Source organism: Notolepis coatsorum (assembly GCF_963971535.1).
Source record: "Notolepis coatsorum genome assembly, chromosome: 14".
Lineage (NCBI taxonomy): Eukaryota > Metazoa > Chordata > Actinopteri > Aulopiformes > Paralepididae > Notolepis > Notolepis coatsorum.
The window spans coordinates 36,963,879-36,982,165 of NC_140178.1; the positions used below are offsets into that span (position 1 = coordinate 36,963,879).

The window sequence follows — 18,287 nt, forward strand, 5'->3', positions numbered from 1 at the left end:
AACACATGACAAGACAGTATAAACCACACTGTCTAATAATGCCAGCAAATAGCTCAGTGGATAACTGGCAGAATCCCAAATCCAAAGTAGGTGCAGGGTGGGTTTTACAGTATGTTCAGAGTGTATTGCAGGGTGTCTCTGTGGTTGAGTGAATTAAATTGTCCCTATACCGAGAAGTTAACCAATTTAATACAATAAAATGCTCCCCTGAAGGTCAGACTTCCCACTCTCTCCATTAAAAAGAAAAATAAAGGAGTGCATTTGCTGGTTTCCAGCTGTATGTAATGAACTATATGTATTGAAGACACTGTTGGACTGTAACAATTCCATGTACAAATAAATAAAATGATGATGATGATGATAATATGTACCGCTATGCTTTACTAGCTTCATATGACAGCTGTATATGTACCGCTATGCTTTACTAGCTTCATATCACAGCTGTATATGTACCGCTATGCTTTGCTAGCTTCATATCACAGCTGTATATGTACCGCTATGCTTTGCTAGCTTCATATCACAGCTGTATATGTACCGCTATGCTTTGCTAGCTTCATATCACAGCTGTATATGTACAGCTATGATTTGCTAGCTTCATATCACAGCTGTATATGTACCGCTATGCTTTGCTAGCTTCATATCACAGCTGTATATGTATCGCTATGCTTTGCTAGCCTCATTTCCCTCGGGATGACCACTACACTTTGCTTGCTTCATATCACAGCTTTATATGTACCGTTACGCTTTGCTAGCTTCATATCACAACCGGGCATGTCATGTCATTTTATTTTACTTACTCAGAAGCATTTTATATTGCCTAAACATAAAATCTGAGCTACCTATCCCAAAGTTGTTGAAATGGTTCATTAGAATGTTAACACTAGCACAGCCGACAAGGGGTCGCATGACCCCTAGGCATTTTCAATAAATGTATCCTCGTCACTCGGTCAAGCTCCACTTTTCCTAAAAGTACCAGTTTTATCTGGCACGGTTTCTGAAATTTCAATATGACTTCAGGAAAATGTAATTAGAACGTTATTCCACATATGGGCCGTTGGAACAGACGGAATTAGTGGCATTTTCTCCATGGCTGTGCTAGTTATGACCATTAAACAGAATGACTCTCCGTTGACATTTTGAGAAGTTGGACCATTTCAACAACTTCGGGGTAAGTGTTTGACAAATAATTCTGCTGATCTGCAAGCAAGAATGCTGTTAACGCTTTAACTGGTGCTGCCTTGTGATTGGCTGGGAGACTCTGCTTCTTTTCTGTTTGAGGGATGGCCGCCCACAGGAGGAGCAGTCCAGAGGTATGGTAGTGGTTGGTGATGCAGGTGGTGGTTGGTGATGCAGTCCAGAGGTATGGTGGTGGTTGGTGAGAGCAGTCCAGACTGAGGTATGGTGGTGGTTGGTGAGAGTAGTCCAGAGGTATGGTGGTGGTTGGTGAGAGCAGTCCAGAGGTATGGTGGTGGTTGGTGAGAGCAATTTGTTTGTCAAAGCAGAAATAGTCCTGCTTCTGGGTCTGGCCTCCGGTGCCTTTTCAATTCTTTTTTTTTTATCCACTTTTTCTCCTTATTTTTCAATTTTTCTCCCATCCCAATTTCGCCTCGCCAATTCTCCCTTAAATTCTCCCCTCCCCTGTCTCGAACGTTGCTAGACTATGCCTCCCACTGGTCGGCTGCAGTGAGGACCAAGCCTTGCATCACGTGTCCCCTCAGGTACACGAGGAGGCAGCTGTCGCATCTTTTCACCTGTACAGCGCGATCTCTCAGTGGCGAGGAGTAACGCGTGGGAGGCTCACGCTGCCCCCGATGCTTCCTGATTCTGCTGTACAGGCGCACCAACCGACCTGTAGGAGTCGCTGTCCACAACGTCCAATCCCCACCCACCAGCTTTCCCACCCCTAACACTGCCAATTGTGTTAGTATGAACGACCAGCCAAGCTGGTAGCAACGCAGAGAGCTGGGCTCGAACCCAGCATCTCCTGCGTTAGTGGCGAGCGCCTTGCCCACTGCGCCACTTAGCCGCCCCAATTCCTTTCAATTCTGTTGCTTTGTAATATACTATGTTCACCATTCATCCTGAATTAAAATAACCTATACGTTGTAATTCATAGCTCTATGCTCTTGGGTATAAACCTGGGGTGGCATTTAGGTAATATAATAGGAGTAAGTCAAATTGAATCACATGACATACCGTTGCCTGGGAGATAATTTTTTTTATGTCAGACTATGTTCATTTGTGATATGAAGCTAAAGCATAGTGGTACATAATATACAGCTGTGATATGAGGCTAGTAAAGCGTAGCGGTACATATACAGTTGAAAAAAACTAGCAAGGAGTGCATCTACTTTACCTTTAGCACAAAGAAAAGTGTTTTCTTCACATTTACCTGGTGGGTAGACTGGTCGTCCTCAGGTGATGTCTGGTCTGCTACTCTGAACAATGTTGCGGGTGTAGGCCTCCGGCGCCGGATCTACACACACACAAACACACACACACACACACACACATGGAGAACAAAAATACATTAGCTAATGGTGCTACTCTGAGTGACCGGCTAAGCTCTTGATTAAGTGTTTTACAGTGTGATTAATCAAGTGGCTTTGGAATATGTTGAACGGTAATGTCATTGTGAAGCATACAGGGGCCTTATTCCCACTGACTTCATAAGCACTGCTGCCCAGTTAGCCAGATGGGACTCCAGGCAAGCAGGCAGTACAGGACATCTCATTATGTAACTTCCCGGCTATTTATGTGGACCCTTCAGTGCACCGATTAGTTATTCAAGTTGTTTGGAACAGGAGTCTACTATGAGTATTAGGGGGACTTGAGGTAAAAGTTTGTTTGAGATGCTATCTCTGGGCTGTGTGTAATGTGTATGGCACAAAACTATGGACCGTTCCCTCCTTGTATACAGGTCAGAAGGACATAGGAGAGGGGAGATTAGTCTAATCTAGCCCCAACATCAGGCCTTTCGGACAGGCCACACCCCTCTCTACCCTCCCGCACACTGCTCCCTCAGGGCCGGACACAGAGCTGGTCAGAGACAGACTGACTGCAGGCCTAACAAGTCTCTGTATACAGTACACTCTATGTCCCTGTGAACAAGGGTCAGGCTGTGACACGGCTCTTACAGTAGGGCCCTTCTCTGTCAACATGGCTAAATGTATACAGTACTTCAATCAAATGTAATGAGGCGATAAATTAACTGAGCATGTCGATGGAAGGAATCTGAAGGACCTTCTTAACCTCTTTGATTCTAATTCCGCTGAATGATAGAGTCTACTCTCTTTTATACTCTACTGCTTTTTAGCTTGTTTACTTTTTTACTACTACAATTTACAATTTAGTCATTTAGCTGATGCTTTTATCCAAAGCAACTTACTTTATCTACTGTATAGTAGCACACTTATGGAGTCGGCAACAAACATTTCACTGCACATTGTACTTCAGAGCATGTGACAAATAAACAGGGATTTGATGTGATTTTTATTTTATTTGACATATCTGCTGTCATTCATGTCTCTCTCTTTCTCCCCTCTCTCTTTCTCCTCACTCTCTCTATTTTTCTCCTCCATCTCCCCCTCTCTCTCTCTTTCTCCCCCCTCTCTCTCCCTCTCTTTCTCCCCCCTCTCTCTCCCTCTCTCTCTCTATCTTGTTCTCTCTCTCTCTCTCTCTCTCTCTCTCTCTCTCTCTCTCTCTCTCTCTCTCTCTCTCTCTCTCTCTCTCTCTCTCTCTCTCTCTCTCTCTCTCTCTCTCTCTCTCTCTCTCTCTCATTGTGAAGAGCACAATGTATGGGGCCTCTCTCATTAACTCTAGAAGTGTGGAACCCTACAGGGAGCTTAAATCCAAAACCCGAGGCTTTTAACTCACTTTCCCACAATTACACAATGCAATAAACAACCTGACATAAAACAGCTTACACAACTAACTGTGGGACATTTTCCTGGACCCAGCGCAGAGAGAGAGAGAAGCTTGAGAGCGTATAGGAGCAGGCATGGAAGGTCACACCCACACAGTGGAGGTATTGTGAAGCCTCTTCAGAACAAGCCAACCTTGGCCATGACATGAACCTTGGCGCTGGTGTTTACGGTGCCCACACACACACAAGCCAAGGAGCTAAGTAGCCGCGGTTCTGTTTTCCGTAAATTTGCTGTATAAGTGTGTTTGTGTGTTCGGATCCCCTCTTGTCTCGCAAAGCGAGCTGTGCGTCATAGCAGCGAGGCCCTGTGTTGCCAAAGCAGTGGAAAGCTACAGAGCGCACGGCCAAACATGACAACACCACGGATCCACCCTTATTTATCGCACCGGAGGCCAGAGGATAATCTCATCACGCAACTTCCAGCTCAACCTCCTCACCTCACACACCTCACACTATCTATCTGTCTCTCTTTCGTCTCTCATTTCCATTACACTTCATCCCCTCCTTCCTTTTAACCTGTTTACTTCACATCCATTCCTCATTCCTTCAAGATACAAGATACAAGAGTTTTATTTGTCACGGCATACAGGTATACAGTGAAATGCGGGGGGTCTTGCCCGCAACGATGTGCATAATACAATAGTAATAATAAGAATCCAACCAAGAGGGACATTGTGCAATAAACAAGTAAACAAGTAGGGCATATCGGTATCTGTACATGAGTTATTTACAGAGCATGGTAGGACATGCTAGGTCCTGTGGTAGTGTAGTACACTGTTAGCTACGGATGAGGCACTGGGTCTTTATGTACACTGCTATACAATGCTATATTATACAATCTCAAGCTCCACTATACTATTCTTGAAGTGACCTTTCCTTCTGTAAAGTGTCCATAAGTGTGAGCGTGTGCAGCATGAGTGTGTGTGTGCTCATGTTAAAGTGGCTGCTAGTGTGTGAGTGTGTACAGTGTGTGTGTTGTGTGTGTGCTCATGTGTGCTTGTGCGTGGAGAGTTCAGTGTTCAAGGCTCTGATGGCCTGGGGGAAGAAGCTGAGCCGAAGTCTCTCTGTCCTCGTTACTGGTGTTCGCAGGCGTTTGCCTGACCGCAGCAGCATGAACAGGCTGTTGTTGGGGTGATGAGGGTCTTTCATTATCCTGCAGGCTCTGGATTTGCACCTCTTGTTGTATAGGACCTGCAGGGTTGGTAGTGCAATACCTGTGGTACGCTCGGCTGAGCGCACCACTCTCTGTAGGGCCTTCTTGTCCTGTGCCGTGCTGTTGCCATACCAGGCAGTGATGTTTCCAGTCAAGATGCTCTCTACAGCTCGGGAGTAGAAGGACTGGAGTATCTTGACAGTGACATTATCCTCCCACCCCCCACCCCCCGACCTCCACCAACCCCCTTCTCTCTCTCCACCACTACAGTGTATTCCGGCTGAAATCTGATTATGGCCTTCAGGTTGGATGATGTGTTTCTCTCCCACCCTCCGTCCTCTCTCTCTCTCTCCATCCCTCCTCCCTCTCCTCTCGACAGGGGACCAGGGGACATCCAAATGGCTGACCCCCTCTTTGCTGTGGACCCTGCTGCCTCTCCCTGCCTGACACCTGCTACCAGTCCTCCAGGGCAGCCTGAGGAAGCTCCAGCACAGAGCAGAGGGCCAGAGGGCAGCTAAGCCAGAGCACAGGACATCCTAGCACACCAGGTGTTGCCATGCCCGGGCCGATGCCAACCCCTGTGCCTGGCCACAGAGCTGGGACGGTGACGGGGTATCTGCCTGGCTCAGAGGGGTATGTGCATGGCTCAGAGGGCTGAGGCATGTAACCATACACTTTGAAAGGCAGGCTATTCTAACGAACTTCCCGCCGGTCAGGACAGCCGAAACCCGCCCAATTAGCCAGGGCAATTAAGAACAACTTCTTACATTAACTCTTTCACTACCACACTACCAAAGGGTTAACCCTTTCACTGCGACAATACAGAAGGTTAACCCTTTCACTGACACACGACAAATGGTTAACCCTTTCACTACCACACTACAGAAGGTTAACCCTTTCACTACCACACTACGGTTAACCGTCTGTAGTGTGGTAGTGAAAGGGTTAACCTTCTGTAGTGTGGTAGTGAAAGGGTTAAAGTCTAAACGTGCATAGAGATAGAAAGAGGGATGACGTGCATCACAGGGATTTCAAACTCACGACGTCACGAGTGCACAGCAAAGCGCCCCGTCCCGCTTTACAGAGGAGGCAGAGTTGACGTCACGCGGGCGGAGAGTTAAAGCGGTTGCTACGGCGTTCTGAGAGGATTACTCCGGGTCGGCTGTGTGTGTGTTGTTGACAGGCAGATGTTTGGGTTAACCCTTTCACGGTTAACCGTCTGTAGTGTGGTTGTGAAAGGGTTAACTCTTTGTTGTGCGGTAGTGAAAGGGTTAAAAGATGGCCTGGAAGTCTTACATTTACATTTAGTCATTTAGCTGATGCTTTCAAGAGTCAAGAGTTGTATTTGTCACAGCATACAAGGCATACAGTGAAATGCGGGAGTAAAGTTATCCAAAGCGAAGTGAAGTCACCAGGAGGGGTACATCTTAGGGTTATGGTTAGTTTAAGGTAACAGTGTGGTTAAGGTTAGGGTTATAAATATAAATATGTATGTAAATACATTACATATGGCTATAACATAACGTACATTAGGTACCTTTTTCCTGTGGTTGATAAGTACCATATTTATGTATTTCGAGTACGAGATCGGGCTGCTGAGACAGTGCTGTTGATGAGACGGACTGATACAGAGGCACGTAATAACAGCCAGGAGCACGAGGGAAATGAGGACAGCAGTGTGCTAAATAAAGTGAGAGAACGGAGAGAATCGGAAGCGGTGGAGGGAGTGGCAGAGAGAGAGAGGGGGGGGGGGCTGGGGGGATAAGAAGAGGAGAGTGTTGGAGGAGTTGCACACATAGGAAGAGAGATAGAGTGATGGAGAGAGAGAAACGGTGATAAAGTGGTTGGAAGAGAGAGAGATAGAGTGGGAGACGGAGGGATAGAGAGAGGGGGTCATTGAGCGTGAGAGAGACAGAGGGATAGAGAGAGGGGGTCATTGAGAGCGAGAGAGAGGGAGAAAATGACAGAGAAGGATAATAGAGGTCACAGGAAGTAGTATAATCTAATGATTTATATACAAATGCAAATACGCATGCACACACAAACACATACACAAATGCAGGTGTATTTATGTAAATGTGTGTGTGTGTGCATGCATATCAGCCTTCATGTGTGTGTGTGGGGGGGGGCATGTGTTTGTGACAATAACTCACTCATATCTACAGGAATGGCACTCAGAGGTGTCGACACCCTCGCAAAATTGACCTTCAACTGCATGTCCTTCCTGGAATGGCTGTGTGCCGCCGGTGTGCACCGGAGCCATTAACCACCGGGACGTCTCCGCTTATAAACCACAATATCGCACCTGATGAATCCAATTCTACTCCTACAGCTGTGACTGGTCTCTTACATTGTCACAGGAATCTGTATTTTCCTTTTTAAAGCAGAGACTAACAGTAGGTGTGTAGAATTGTGTAGGAGGTGTAGTGCTTTCTATCCAGACCAGCCTTCTCATTTGGCCAAATATAGCGAACACTGTAAATACTTCATCTATTAATACAATACTGCTTAGCTAGCACAATCATGTTGTAACTAAGAGATGTGCAGTTTTGATATATGAGTTTTCATACATATATCACCAGGTTTATCAACATATAATTTTTTAAGTTACACATTTCCTGTAATACTGTAACTGTTCTGACAATCAGACTCTTAATAATAAACACTGCACAGACTCTGGTGCAGTGTATTACTACAGTTTGGACCATTTATACCATCATCACTATTATTATTAAATCCTGCCACTCACTACTGTTCACTACTACTACTACTGTTATCACTATTATCATTACTACTACTACTTTGTTCTATGTTCTATTATTTATTACTACCAACCCCCCCATGCTATGACACTTGGATTTCCCCAAGGGGATTACTAACGGAACACGTGACTTGACTTGACAGCACAATATTGATGTAACTAAGAGATTAGCTGAGGTTTTGAATGCATAGGTATATCAACTACAATACGAGGGTCACTCTGGCATGTCCATGGTGTGACCTGGTGCCAGGGAGGCGGGAGCTGATTCTCCCAGCCGGTCTCTTGGCAACCAAAGCTGAGGAAAAGCAGCTAATCTGTGTAGTATCGCCCTTGTGCATTCAAAAAGTCAAACTTTTATCCTCAATATTGATTACATGCACGCACGTACGCACGCGCATGCACACACACACACACACACACACACACACACACACACACACACACACACACACACACACACACACACACACACACACACACACACACACACACACACACACACACACACACACACACACACACACACACACACACACACACACACACACACACACACACACACACACACACACACACACACACACACACACACACAGGAATACACATATGGACAATAATGATTACAATACCCCTTTACCAGTGCTTTGGGGTTGATTATACAGGGTTATAATCAAGCTAAATGAAAACATGACTTTTAAACCCAAACTTCCAAAACAGAAAGTTAAAGTCAACATTTCCAAGCAGAATATTATGTAAATGAGGGTGGAGGTGAACAGCCACATCTATATAAATACACACACAGTTATGCCGGTGATGATGTGGGATGTATGACATTGGCAATGCCAGATGACATAACACAGCGACTCTGTGACTTGTAATTTTCCAGTCTTAACCCACCCTACTTTAGCTCTAGTAGTTACATAAGATCATACGTGACTTTCTCATTTATGCCAGTTCTGAGGCATAGCGTGAGACTACCTCCAGTATACTTTATCCCTCTCTAACCCCCCCTTCATCCCTCTGTCCCCTCCTCTCTCTCTCTGCTTTGAGGTTATAAATTCAATGAAAGTGCTATTACTTACTTAATAGACTACAATGCGTGATGTTTAATGGCCCACTATCGGAGATGAGGGAACTCCATGCCGGAGTGCCCCAAGGGAGTTGCCTGGGTCCCTTATTGTATGCAATCTTCGTTAATGATTTACCATTAGTACTTAATAATGCATCAATGGAGATCTATGCAGATGATACTACTGTGTACGTAGCGGCGGAAAAATTTGAGTCTGTTAATAGGTTATTGCAAGATGAGATAGTGCTAATTTCCAACTGGGTAAGTGAAAATAAGTTAAAGTTAAATGTTGCAAAAACCAAGAGTATAATGATAGCCTCAAAATATACATCTAGATCAAATCCTAAATTAAATCTAGTTCTGAACTGTGCTGATATCGAACAGGTCAGAGAGGCAAAACTGCTGGGTGTTGTAATTGATGAAACACTTTCTTGGTCGAAACACATTAGCAATATGGTGGCTAAGATGAGCTGTGGTACTTCAATGATCAGAAGGTGTAGAAATCTGTTGACTAATGGTACAGCAAAGCTTGTACTACAATCTGTGGTCTTATCCCGCCTGGACTACACTATGGTCTAACGCCTCTAGGCTTGATCTGAACAAACTCCAGCTCGCTCAGAACAGGGCGGCACACCTCGCTCTGCGCTGCTCTGTGAGGAGTAGTGTTGGAGGGATGCATGCCGCGCTGACTTGGATGGCAGTGGAACAGAGGATGGCATGTAGCTGTTACGTCTGGTACTCTAGCGAGTGCCAGCACTTTAACTAGTGTTCTAACTATTGCGACAGTGTCGTGTTATTCTGTTGAGTTTCACGTTACGGTATATGCAGTGGTGCAGTCGTAATATGGGCAATGCCCAAACGCCACGTGCATGCGCATACATGTTCCCTCGGTTTGGCACAGAACAGATGATTATTATGCATAAATGTTTTAAATGTAATTGTAGTTACAATTTCTTTAATTGAATTAACTTAAACTAGAAAAGTAAATACAAACTAAATTAACAATGTAACTTAGAGTTAGTTAAGTTTACAGAAGGACAGTTTCCTTCAGCGACTCGCCGCCGGAGCTGGGCGGCTGCTCCGAGGACTCATTGACGCTGGTGGAGAGGCGGTAGTGGAGGAGAGGAGTCCGTTGTTATGCTATCGGTATCCTATTATTATGCAAAGTCTAGGTGATAAGTGCCGGCCGGCGCGACGAGTTCAGTGACAATTGTAAACGCATTTTTGTGTGCGCGCGCGCACTTCTGCCGTGAGTGACCCAAGCCTAAACAGCGTTTAACCGCGTTTGACCACCACTGCATGCCTGGGTATATGGCCGTACGTGACGTAGACGTTGATGTTCTGACTTACGTTACAATGCATGTGTCTTCAGTTCAGTAAACACCGACATGCTGAAACTATGTGTTGTCTGATTCTTCCAACATAACATTGGCGACGAGGATGGCTGAATTTTCGATCCCACCCCCTCCACCCTTCCTACCGCTGCCCGGTGAGCCGCCCGTCCTGTGGGCGCATTGGATTTCCTCGTTCGAGACGTATATCCTGGCTACCGGTTTGGAATTGTCCGCAGTGAGAAAACGTGCATTGCTACTGCACTGTTTAGGCGTGGAGGGACAGTGTGTGTGTGAAACACTCGGCACATTAGACAGTGACACATATACGTCAGTGGTGGCGCTCCTAAAGGGACATTTCGCCACTCCACAGACTGCACTCCTCCGTCGAGTTGTGTTCCGACAGAGGCATCAACGTACTGGCGAGTCAATAACGCAGTACGTCGCGGACCTACGGGCCTTGGCTAGCTCATGCAAATTCGGGGCATTACAGGATGAAATGGTGAGAGACCAACTCATATTGAACACTGAGTGATAAAATCAGGGAAAGACTACTGTTGGAAAATGACGAGCTGACATTAGCAGTAGCTATTAGACTAGCAGTGCAGGTGGAATCTGCTATGAACTGTGCAGCTAGTTTGTCTACCTCCCCCAGCCCCAACACACACGTGCCAGTAGAGGCTGCGAGCACGCTTAGCTCAAGGGTGTCCCTCCTCAACGTGAGTGCAGATGGCGGCAGGGACAATATACTGTTAGCCTCCCAGTCACGTGACCGCTCACGCCAGCCGTGCGGGAATTGTGGCTCCCTTTCACACAACTCCAGAGCCCAGACCTGCCCTGCCCGTGGCAAAGCCTGCTCCAACTGCGGGAGGCTAAACCACTTCCACAAGGTCTGCAGGTCAGCCCCAGCTAGCGCTTCCAAGCCACCGACCACTATCATCCATAATGTCAGCTTAGGACAAGTGCCATTCAAAACATGCTCATTGGTGGTTGGTGACATCACACTGCCCCTCCTCCTCGACACTGGAGCCACAGTGTCTCTATTGAATTGGGCGACATACTCTCAATTCTTCTCCCACAAACCACTGGGCCCGCCCACCACCACCCTGCGAGGCTACGCCGACTCCAAGATTGACATCGTTGGCTCCCTCCAGCTGCCGGTGAGGTACGGAGAAAAGACACTGCCTGCCTTCAATTTCAACATCGCACGCCGAGGGACCAACCTCCTCGGCCTCGACTTCTTCAGTGGCCTCGGTTTCTCTCTGCTGGACACCACAGGCTCAGAGATCCACACCGTCACTGCTGTCTCCTGGCAGCAACAGTGGGCTGCCTCCAGGTTTTCGCTCACCAGCCCCTGCTAGACCAAAAAGTGACTCCGGTCATCCAGCCCCTTCGCCGCTCCCTCCTGGCTCTCCGTGAGGGCATCGCCACCGAGTTACAGAAGATGCTGGACGACGACATCATCGAACAGGTGAACGCGTCACCCTGGATCTTGGTGGTAGCAAAGAAGAAGTCAGGGGAGCTGCGACTCTGCGTGGACATGAGAGCGGTAAACAAGGCCATCGTCCCTGATAAATACCCCCTGCCAACCACAGAGGAGCTCACCGCCCAGTTCCACGGGTCCAAGGTGTTCTCTAAGCTGGACCTTCGTCAGGGGTACCTCCAGGTGCCACTACACCCAGAGAGCCGCAACCTCACCGCGTTCATCACCCACAGGGGGGTCTTCCGTTACAAATGCATGGCTTTTGGCTTAAGCTCCGCCCCCAGCTGCTTCCAAAAGATCATGGCCTCCGTCTTCGCCGGGATCCCTGGGGTGGCCATCTACCTCGATGACATCGTGGTGCATGGGGCCAACGCAGAGAGTCACAACGCAAGCCTCCACAGTGTCTTAAGTGCGATGGCGAAGCACCACCTCACACTCAACGGCGAGAAGTGTGTCTTTGCCACCACGACCATTGACTTTGTTGGGTTCCGCCTCTCGGCTGACGGCATGTACCCACTCCAGTCAAACACAGAGGCCATACACAGTGTCCCAGAGCCCACCTCAGCGGCCCAGGTGGCCTCTTTCCTGGGCATGACGGCGTACTACCTCCGCTTCCTGCCACACTACTCCGACACAACTGCACTGCTGCGGAAGCTGTTGAAGCAGGACAAGCCCTGGCTCTGGACGCCTGCCTGCTCGAATACTGTGCGCCTCCTCAAGTCCCAGCTCACCTCATCACCAGTCCTGGCGTTTTTCGACCTAGACAGCACCACCCTCGTCACGTGTGATGCTTCCGCCGCAGCCGTTGGCGCGGTACTGTAACAGCTGCACGGGGGTGTGGAGAGGCTGGTCGATTTCGCTTCACGGGCCCACGGGCCCAGAACAGAGGTTCTCAGTGGGGGAGCGAGAGGCCCTGGCCTGCATCTGGGCATGTGAGCGCTGGCATATGTACCTCTACGGCCGCTCATTCACGCTTAGGACGGACCACCAGGCTCTCACTACCCTCCTCGCCACGTCAGGCACTGGCCACAAACCGCTCCGCCTCCACCGCTGGGCTAACCGCCTGCAGCAGTACAACTTCGGTTTGCAGTTCACGCCGGGCCGGGACAACGTAGTAGCTGACCTACTGTCACGCGCCATCCCCAGTCCCCCCACGGCCCCGCCCTCGACTCCCGATCGGGATCAGGCTGAGCATGACCTGGTCCAGCTCCTCCACACTCCCCTCTAAGAGACAGTGTCGCTGCAGGAGCTCCAGGATGCCTCGTCTGCTGACCCTGTCCTCTCTGCGCTCTCAACCTACATCAGGCAGGGTTGGCGGCGAGGACACCTGACGAGCTGCTTCCCTATAGCAGACTCCGGGACGAGTTGTCATGCTGGAACGACTCCTGCGTCGCTCGTGGGCTCTGTACTGTGGTCCCGAGTGTCCTTCGGGCGCGTGTCCTTGCTATGGCGCACAAGGGCCACTTGGGCATAGTCAGGCTCAAACAGCGGTGTCGTGACTTGGTGTGGTGGCCAGGCATCAACAGGGAAATCGAGACCCTGGTCAAGGACTGTACTGCCTGTCTTCTGAGCGGGAAGACCAGGGCCCCAGCCCCGCCCCCACCCATGCAGCCATTGGACTGGCCGTCCCAACCCTGGAAGCACCTGCAGCCTGTGGTGAACTGCACGGGGTACCGCATCACCAGCATTTCCTCGTTGTGGTCTACGACCTCCACTCCAAGTGGCCTGAGGTGGCGCCTGTGGGCTCGGTCACAGCCGGGGTGCTGATTGAGATTCTCGAGTCCCTGTTCACACGCTGGGGCCTGCCCAAGAGGATCACGACAGACAATGGCCCCCAAATGATCTCCCATGGACTGGCCTCCTACCTGGGGGGTAAGGGGATACGTCATATCCGCACATCGTTCTACAACCCGGCTGCGAACGGGGGGGTGGAACGGCTGAACCAATCCCTGAAGAATGGCATCAGGGCCCACCTGGCACAAGGGTGCACATTCATCAACGGTCTCCAACAGACGCTCCTGCACTACAGGGCTACTCAACACGCCACCACAGGCGTCTCCCCAGCCTCCCTCATGCTAGGGCGCGAGTTTCAGCTGCCCCTGGACAGGCTGCGCCCTACTCCGGCTCAGGCTCCAGCCCACCCGCTTCAAGCCACAGTCAACACATGCCAGCGCCGGATGAAGGACCGTTTCGACAGGACCCGACATGCGAGACCACCTACCATCGCCGTCTCAGACTGGGTCAGGATTCGGCGACCCCACCGGGACAACAAGCTCCGGTCATTCTGGTCTGACCCGGTCCAGGTCAGACAGCAGCTTGGCCTGGCCTCATTCAGGCTCAGGCTCCCGCTGCCCCGGGACAGGGTGTGCCCGCGGCTATAGCTCTGCAGGACAGACGATTCAATGATGTTGCAGCCCCAGCACCCGCGGCTATAGCTCTGCAGGACAGACAATTTGATGATGTTGCAGCCCCAGCAACCGCAGCTCAGCCTGAGGCTGCGGGACCTCCGCCGTTGGCTGTTGCAGTGCCCACTCCGAGCGTGCAACAGGCCTGCACACCTGAATGATTTTGAGACTGAGTACCACTCCTAGGTTGAGTGAAGGGGGGGGAAATGTTACATCTGGTACTCTAGCCAGCACTTTAACTAGTGTTCTAACTATTGCGACAGTGTCGTGTTATTCTGTTGAGTTTCACGTTACGGTATATGGCCGTACGTGACGTAGACGTTGATGTTCTGACTTACGTTACAATGCATGTGTCTTCAGTTCAGTAAACACAGACATGCTGAAACTACGTGTTGTCTGATTCTTCCAAGATAACAGTAGCCTGGTAACTTTTTTGTTTAATATCTGTAATACTGGGAAACTGGAGGGTTTGCACTCACAACTGTACCCAACTAATATGAGACATGGACATAACACAAGGCAAGCATTAGATTCATGCTTTACTTTACCTCTACCAAAAACAAATGCTCTGAAAAAGACGGTAATGTATAGAGCAGTTGCTTATTGGAATAAAATACAGAGAAATATAACTATGGTAAGGAACAAATGTATGTTTAAAAAAAAAAGTAGAAAATTGTGCTCATGAATAGTTACATTTTGGTCATTGACTTATTATGGAAATTAGTATGGAAATATAAAGGTGATCGGTGACTTGAGAAAAGTTATGCTATATTATGAGTTAAAATCATATAAATGATTTTGATCGGTTTTGTTCTTATGGACTAACAGCATAACTGGACCACATACCACTTTAACATAACCTTTAGAGGTCAATGGTTCAAGGGTTGAATGCTCCCAAGCACTGGAATACACAAACGTCATGTAGAATGCATACTTTTACTTTAGATACTTAAGTACATTCAATAGCAAATACTTCTCTACTTTTGTGTATTTCCTCCACCACCACATAATTGTTTCTCACAGAGTGGCCAGCAGCTCAAATTGATTACACTCCCTTTGGGCCATTAAAAGATGGCGGAATGTCACGTGTTGTCAAGTGTTGAGCCTGCATTCTGAAGAAGGCACTGGCTAAAACGTTTCTGCGTGATGTTTCTTTTGCATTTATACATACAAAATTATCTTCATAATTATAACATTATAACAATCTTAACATGCAACGGCCCACACACATCGTCTTGAGGACGATTTGCCCACCGGCACGACACGCCCATTTGATGACCTCTATTGGCTCGGGTGTGCATATTTTTTTATACAATATATATATATATCGAATTAAAGCCCTGTTGCCTGTCGATTGCCGCTTCAGGCGTCAAAATTCGCTCAGCGGTTCTCGAGTTACATGCCGCTATGTGAGGCGTGTGCCAAAGTACACGGCAGAGTCAGATTACCACCCCGACTCCCGAGGCTCTAGCTCCGTCAATCATTTGGCGATCTATACAAATAAAGTTATTATCTCGAACATTATTGGACAGGGTTGTAGCCAATGAGAGTGGCTTTCCACGTGGGGATCTGCGAATCAGGGATCTTGGTGAAAAGTCACGAGCGAAAACAGGAAGAGAAAAAAACGCAGAATGCATTGGAGTCAATGAGAAAACTGAAACCAGAATGTTATCTTTCAAAAGAGACCAGGCTTATGCATGTGCTATAATTATAAAGTATAGTATTTTGGTTTGCAAAAAAAGTATGCAGTCCTCAAGTTCAAGTAAAAAAATTGCCACTTTTCTGCCCTCTTGGAGGTTAGAAGATCTGCTTTAAAAAATGTTTAGGCACAAAACAAAGCAAGGGTGCACGTGGTGATTCCTCATGTAGCCTTGACGGCACTGTCTCTAGGCGACGCGGTCTCGTCAGAAAACTATAGTTATATATATCGAAGTAATGTATTCATGTTTCATATGAGCGAAAGTCCCCCCAAAAAAACATGATCAGGAGTCAAACCTGATACAAACACAGCAATAGAATAGAAAGTTAGTGTTAAAGTTAGGGTTAAGGTTAGTTTAAGGTAACAGCGTGGTTAATGTTATGGGTAGTTTTTATTTTTGGACTATCACCGACAGGGCCGGTTCTAGGCATAGGCAGTATAGGCAAATGCTGGGGGCGCCACCACCCAGAGGGGGCAACGGGGAAAAAAAATTCTTTTACTAATACTACTAGTTATTTCGAAATACTGAAGTCTTATCTATAGTACAGTTCCAACATTTATAACAATCCAATGGAAAATGAGTGTTTTGCAATGGCTCATTCATTTGGACGGCGAGTGAGAAATTCTCCAAACAAACTACTTCTTCGTCTTCTTCTCTCCCTTTACCGTATGGAACAGAATAAACTGTGATGCAAGGGGGCAACAGATAAAATCCTGCCTAGGGCATCCAATTGGTCAGAGCCAGCCCTGATCACCGATACAAAACGTAAATATATTACTTAAACAATAAGTAAATATATGACTTATGGCTATAACATAACGTACATTATGTATCTTTTCCCTGTGGTTGATACATACTTTATTTACATGTTAAGTGAGCCCGGGCTGCTCCTCACAGGAGCTCTGTGGGAGTCTGCCAGGGGTCCATGTTGGACAGTGACTCCTCCCTGTGAACACAGGCCTGCAGAGTCAGGGCTGAACAACAGAGACACAGGCTTCTCTTCAAAGCACGGCTGTTTGGGAAGGGATGTGTATCAGTTTAACCAAAGATGATGAGTGAAGTTGAATAATGTGCTGACTGTGAAAATTGCGTGTGTGTGTGTGTGTGTGTGTGTGTGTGTGTGTGTGTGTGTGTGTGTGTGTGTGTGTGTGTGTGTGTGTGTGTGTGTGTGTGTGTGTGTGTGTGTGTGTGTGTGTGTGTGTGTGTGTGTGTGTGTGTGCGTGTGTGTAGGTGTGTGTAGGTGTGTGTAGGTGTGTAGGTGTGTGTGTGCGCGTGTGTGTGTGTGTGTGTGCATCAGCGAGTCTATATATATATAGAGAGAGAGAGAGAGAGAGAGAGAGAGAGAGAGAGAGAGAGAGAGAGAGAGAGAGAGAGAGAGAGAGAGAGAGAGAGAGAGAGAGAGAGAGAGAGAGAGAGAGAGAGAGAGAGAGAGAGAGAGAGACATGAATTCACAACGCAGCCCTTGGTCCGCCTTGGACCTCTAATTTCATTATCGTTCCTTCATTCTCTCCAGAGTGACAGCAGATGGGATGTGTGAATAGACTGTTACACAATAGAATCAGAGTCAAAGAGGTTATATGGCCTTAAAGGACTCCATTAATGAGTAAACCTCACTTGAGTAACACTGTGCTATTTAGGGGGGAGACATTGCTTAATGTTGACTTTGTGTGTGCGTGCATCCATGTGTGTGTGTGTGTGTGTGTGTGTGTGTGTGTGTGTGTGTGTGTGTGTGTGTGTGTGTGTGTGTGTGTGTGTGTGTGTGTGTGTGTGTGTGTGTGTGTGTGTGTGTGTGTGTGTGTGTGTGTGTGTGTGTGTGTGTGTGTGTGTGTGTCTATAGACAGGTACTGCATATGTACGGCTGGCTTAGCAGAGTTGCGTGGGTGCAGGTTTGCCTGATGTGGGTCTGCTCCCAGGGGCCAGTCTCCTAGCTTGTGTGCTCACGGCCCAGCAGCCTATTAAAAGCAGCAGTAGGACAGCATAAACTAGATCTGAGGGGCCCCCAGGGATCCCATGGGGAGAGAGAGAGAGAGAGAGAGAGAGAGAGAGAGAGAGAGAGAGAGAGAGAGAGAGAGAGAGAGAGAGAGAGAGAGAACAAACTAGCATTGCTAAAACTGCCCTAAACCAGCTCATTGCTAAAACTGCCCTAAACCAGCTCTGTCATCTCTCATGGAGCCAAGAGATCTGCCCTCACTACAAAGACAATACAGAGGAAACATTCTGCAGCTCTCACTGCCTGCAAGCTCCTATAAGGCCAGCGCTACGGTCCCACACAGAACATCTAAAACATCTAAAGTTACATAAGGCTGTCTCATTACAACAATCATCATCATCAATGCCCTCCAATGATGTTGTCCAATGATGACGAGTAACAGTTAAACAAATGTAGGCTATATTTATTTGTATAAATAAATTAGACAAAATGAAAAGTAGTAACACAACAAGATACAAACAAAGCTCAAA

The 18,287-nt window shown here is 47.7% G+C and overlaps 1 protein-coding gene across 1 annotated transcript in view; it reads right to left on the bottom strand.

The window, feature by feature from the left end:
• Window positions 1–2,451, bottom strand: part of ppp1r1b (protein phosphatase 1, regulatory (inhibitor) subunit 1B) — a 9,269-nt gene extending 6,818 nt beyond the window's left edge. The window contains exon 1 of the mRNA XM_084329852.1: window positions 2,393–2,451. The gene's annotated coding sequence lies outside the window, so the exon portion shown is untranslated. The remainder of the gene's footprint in view (window positions 1–2,392) is intronic.
• Window positions 2,452–18,287: the final 15,836 nt, after the last annotated feature.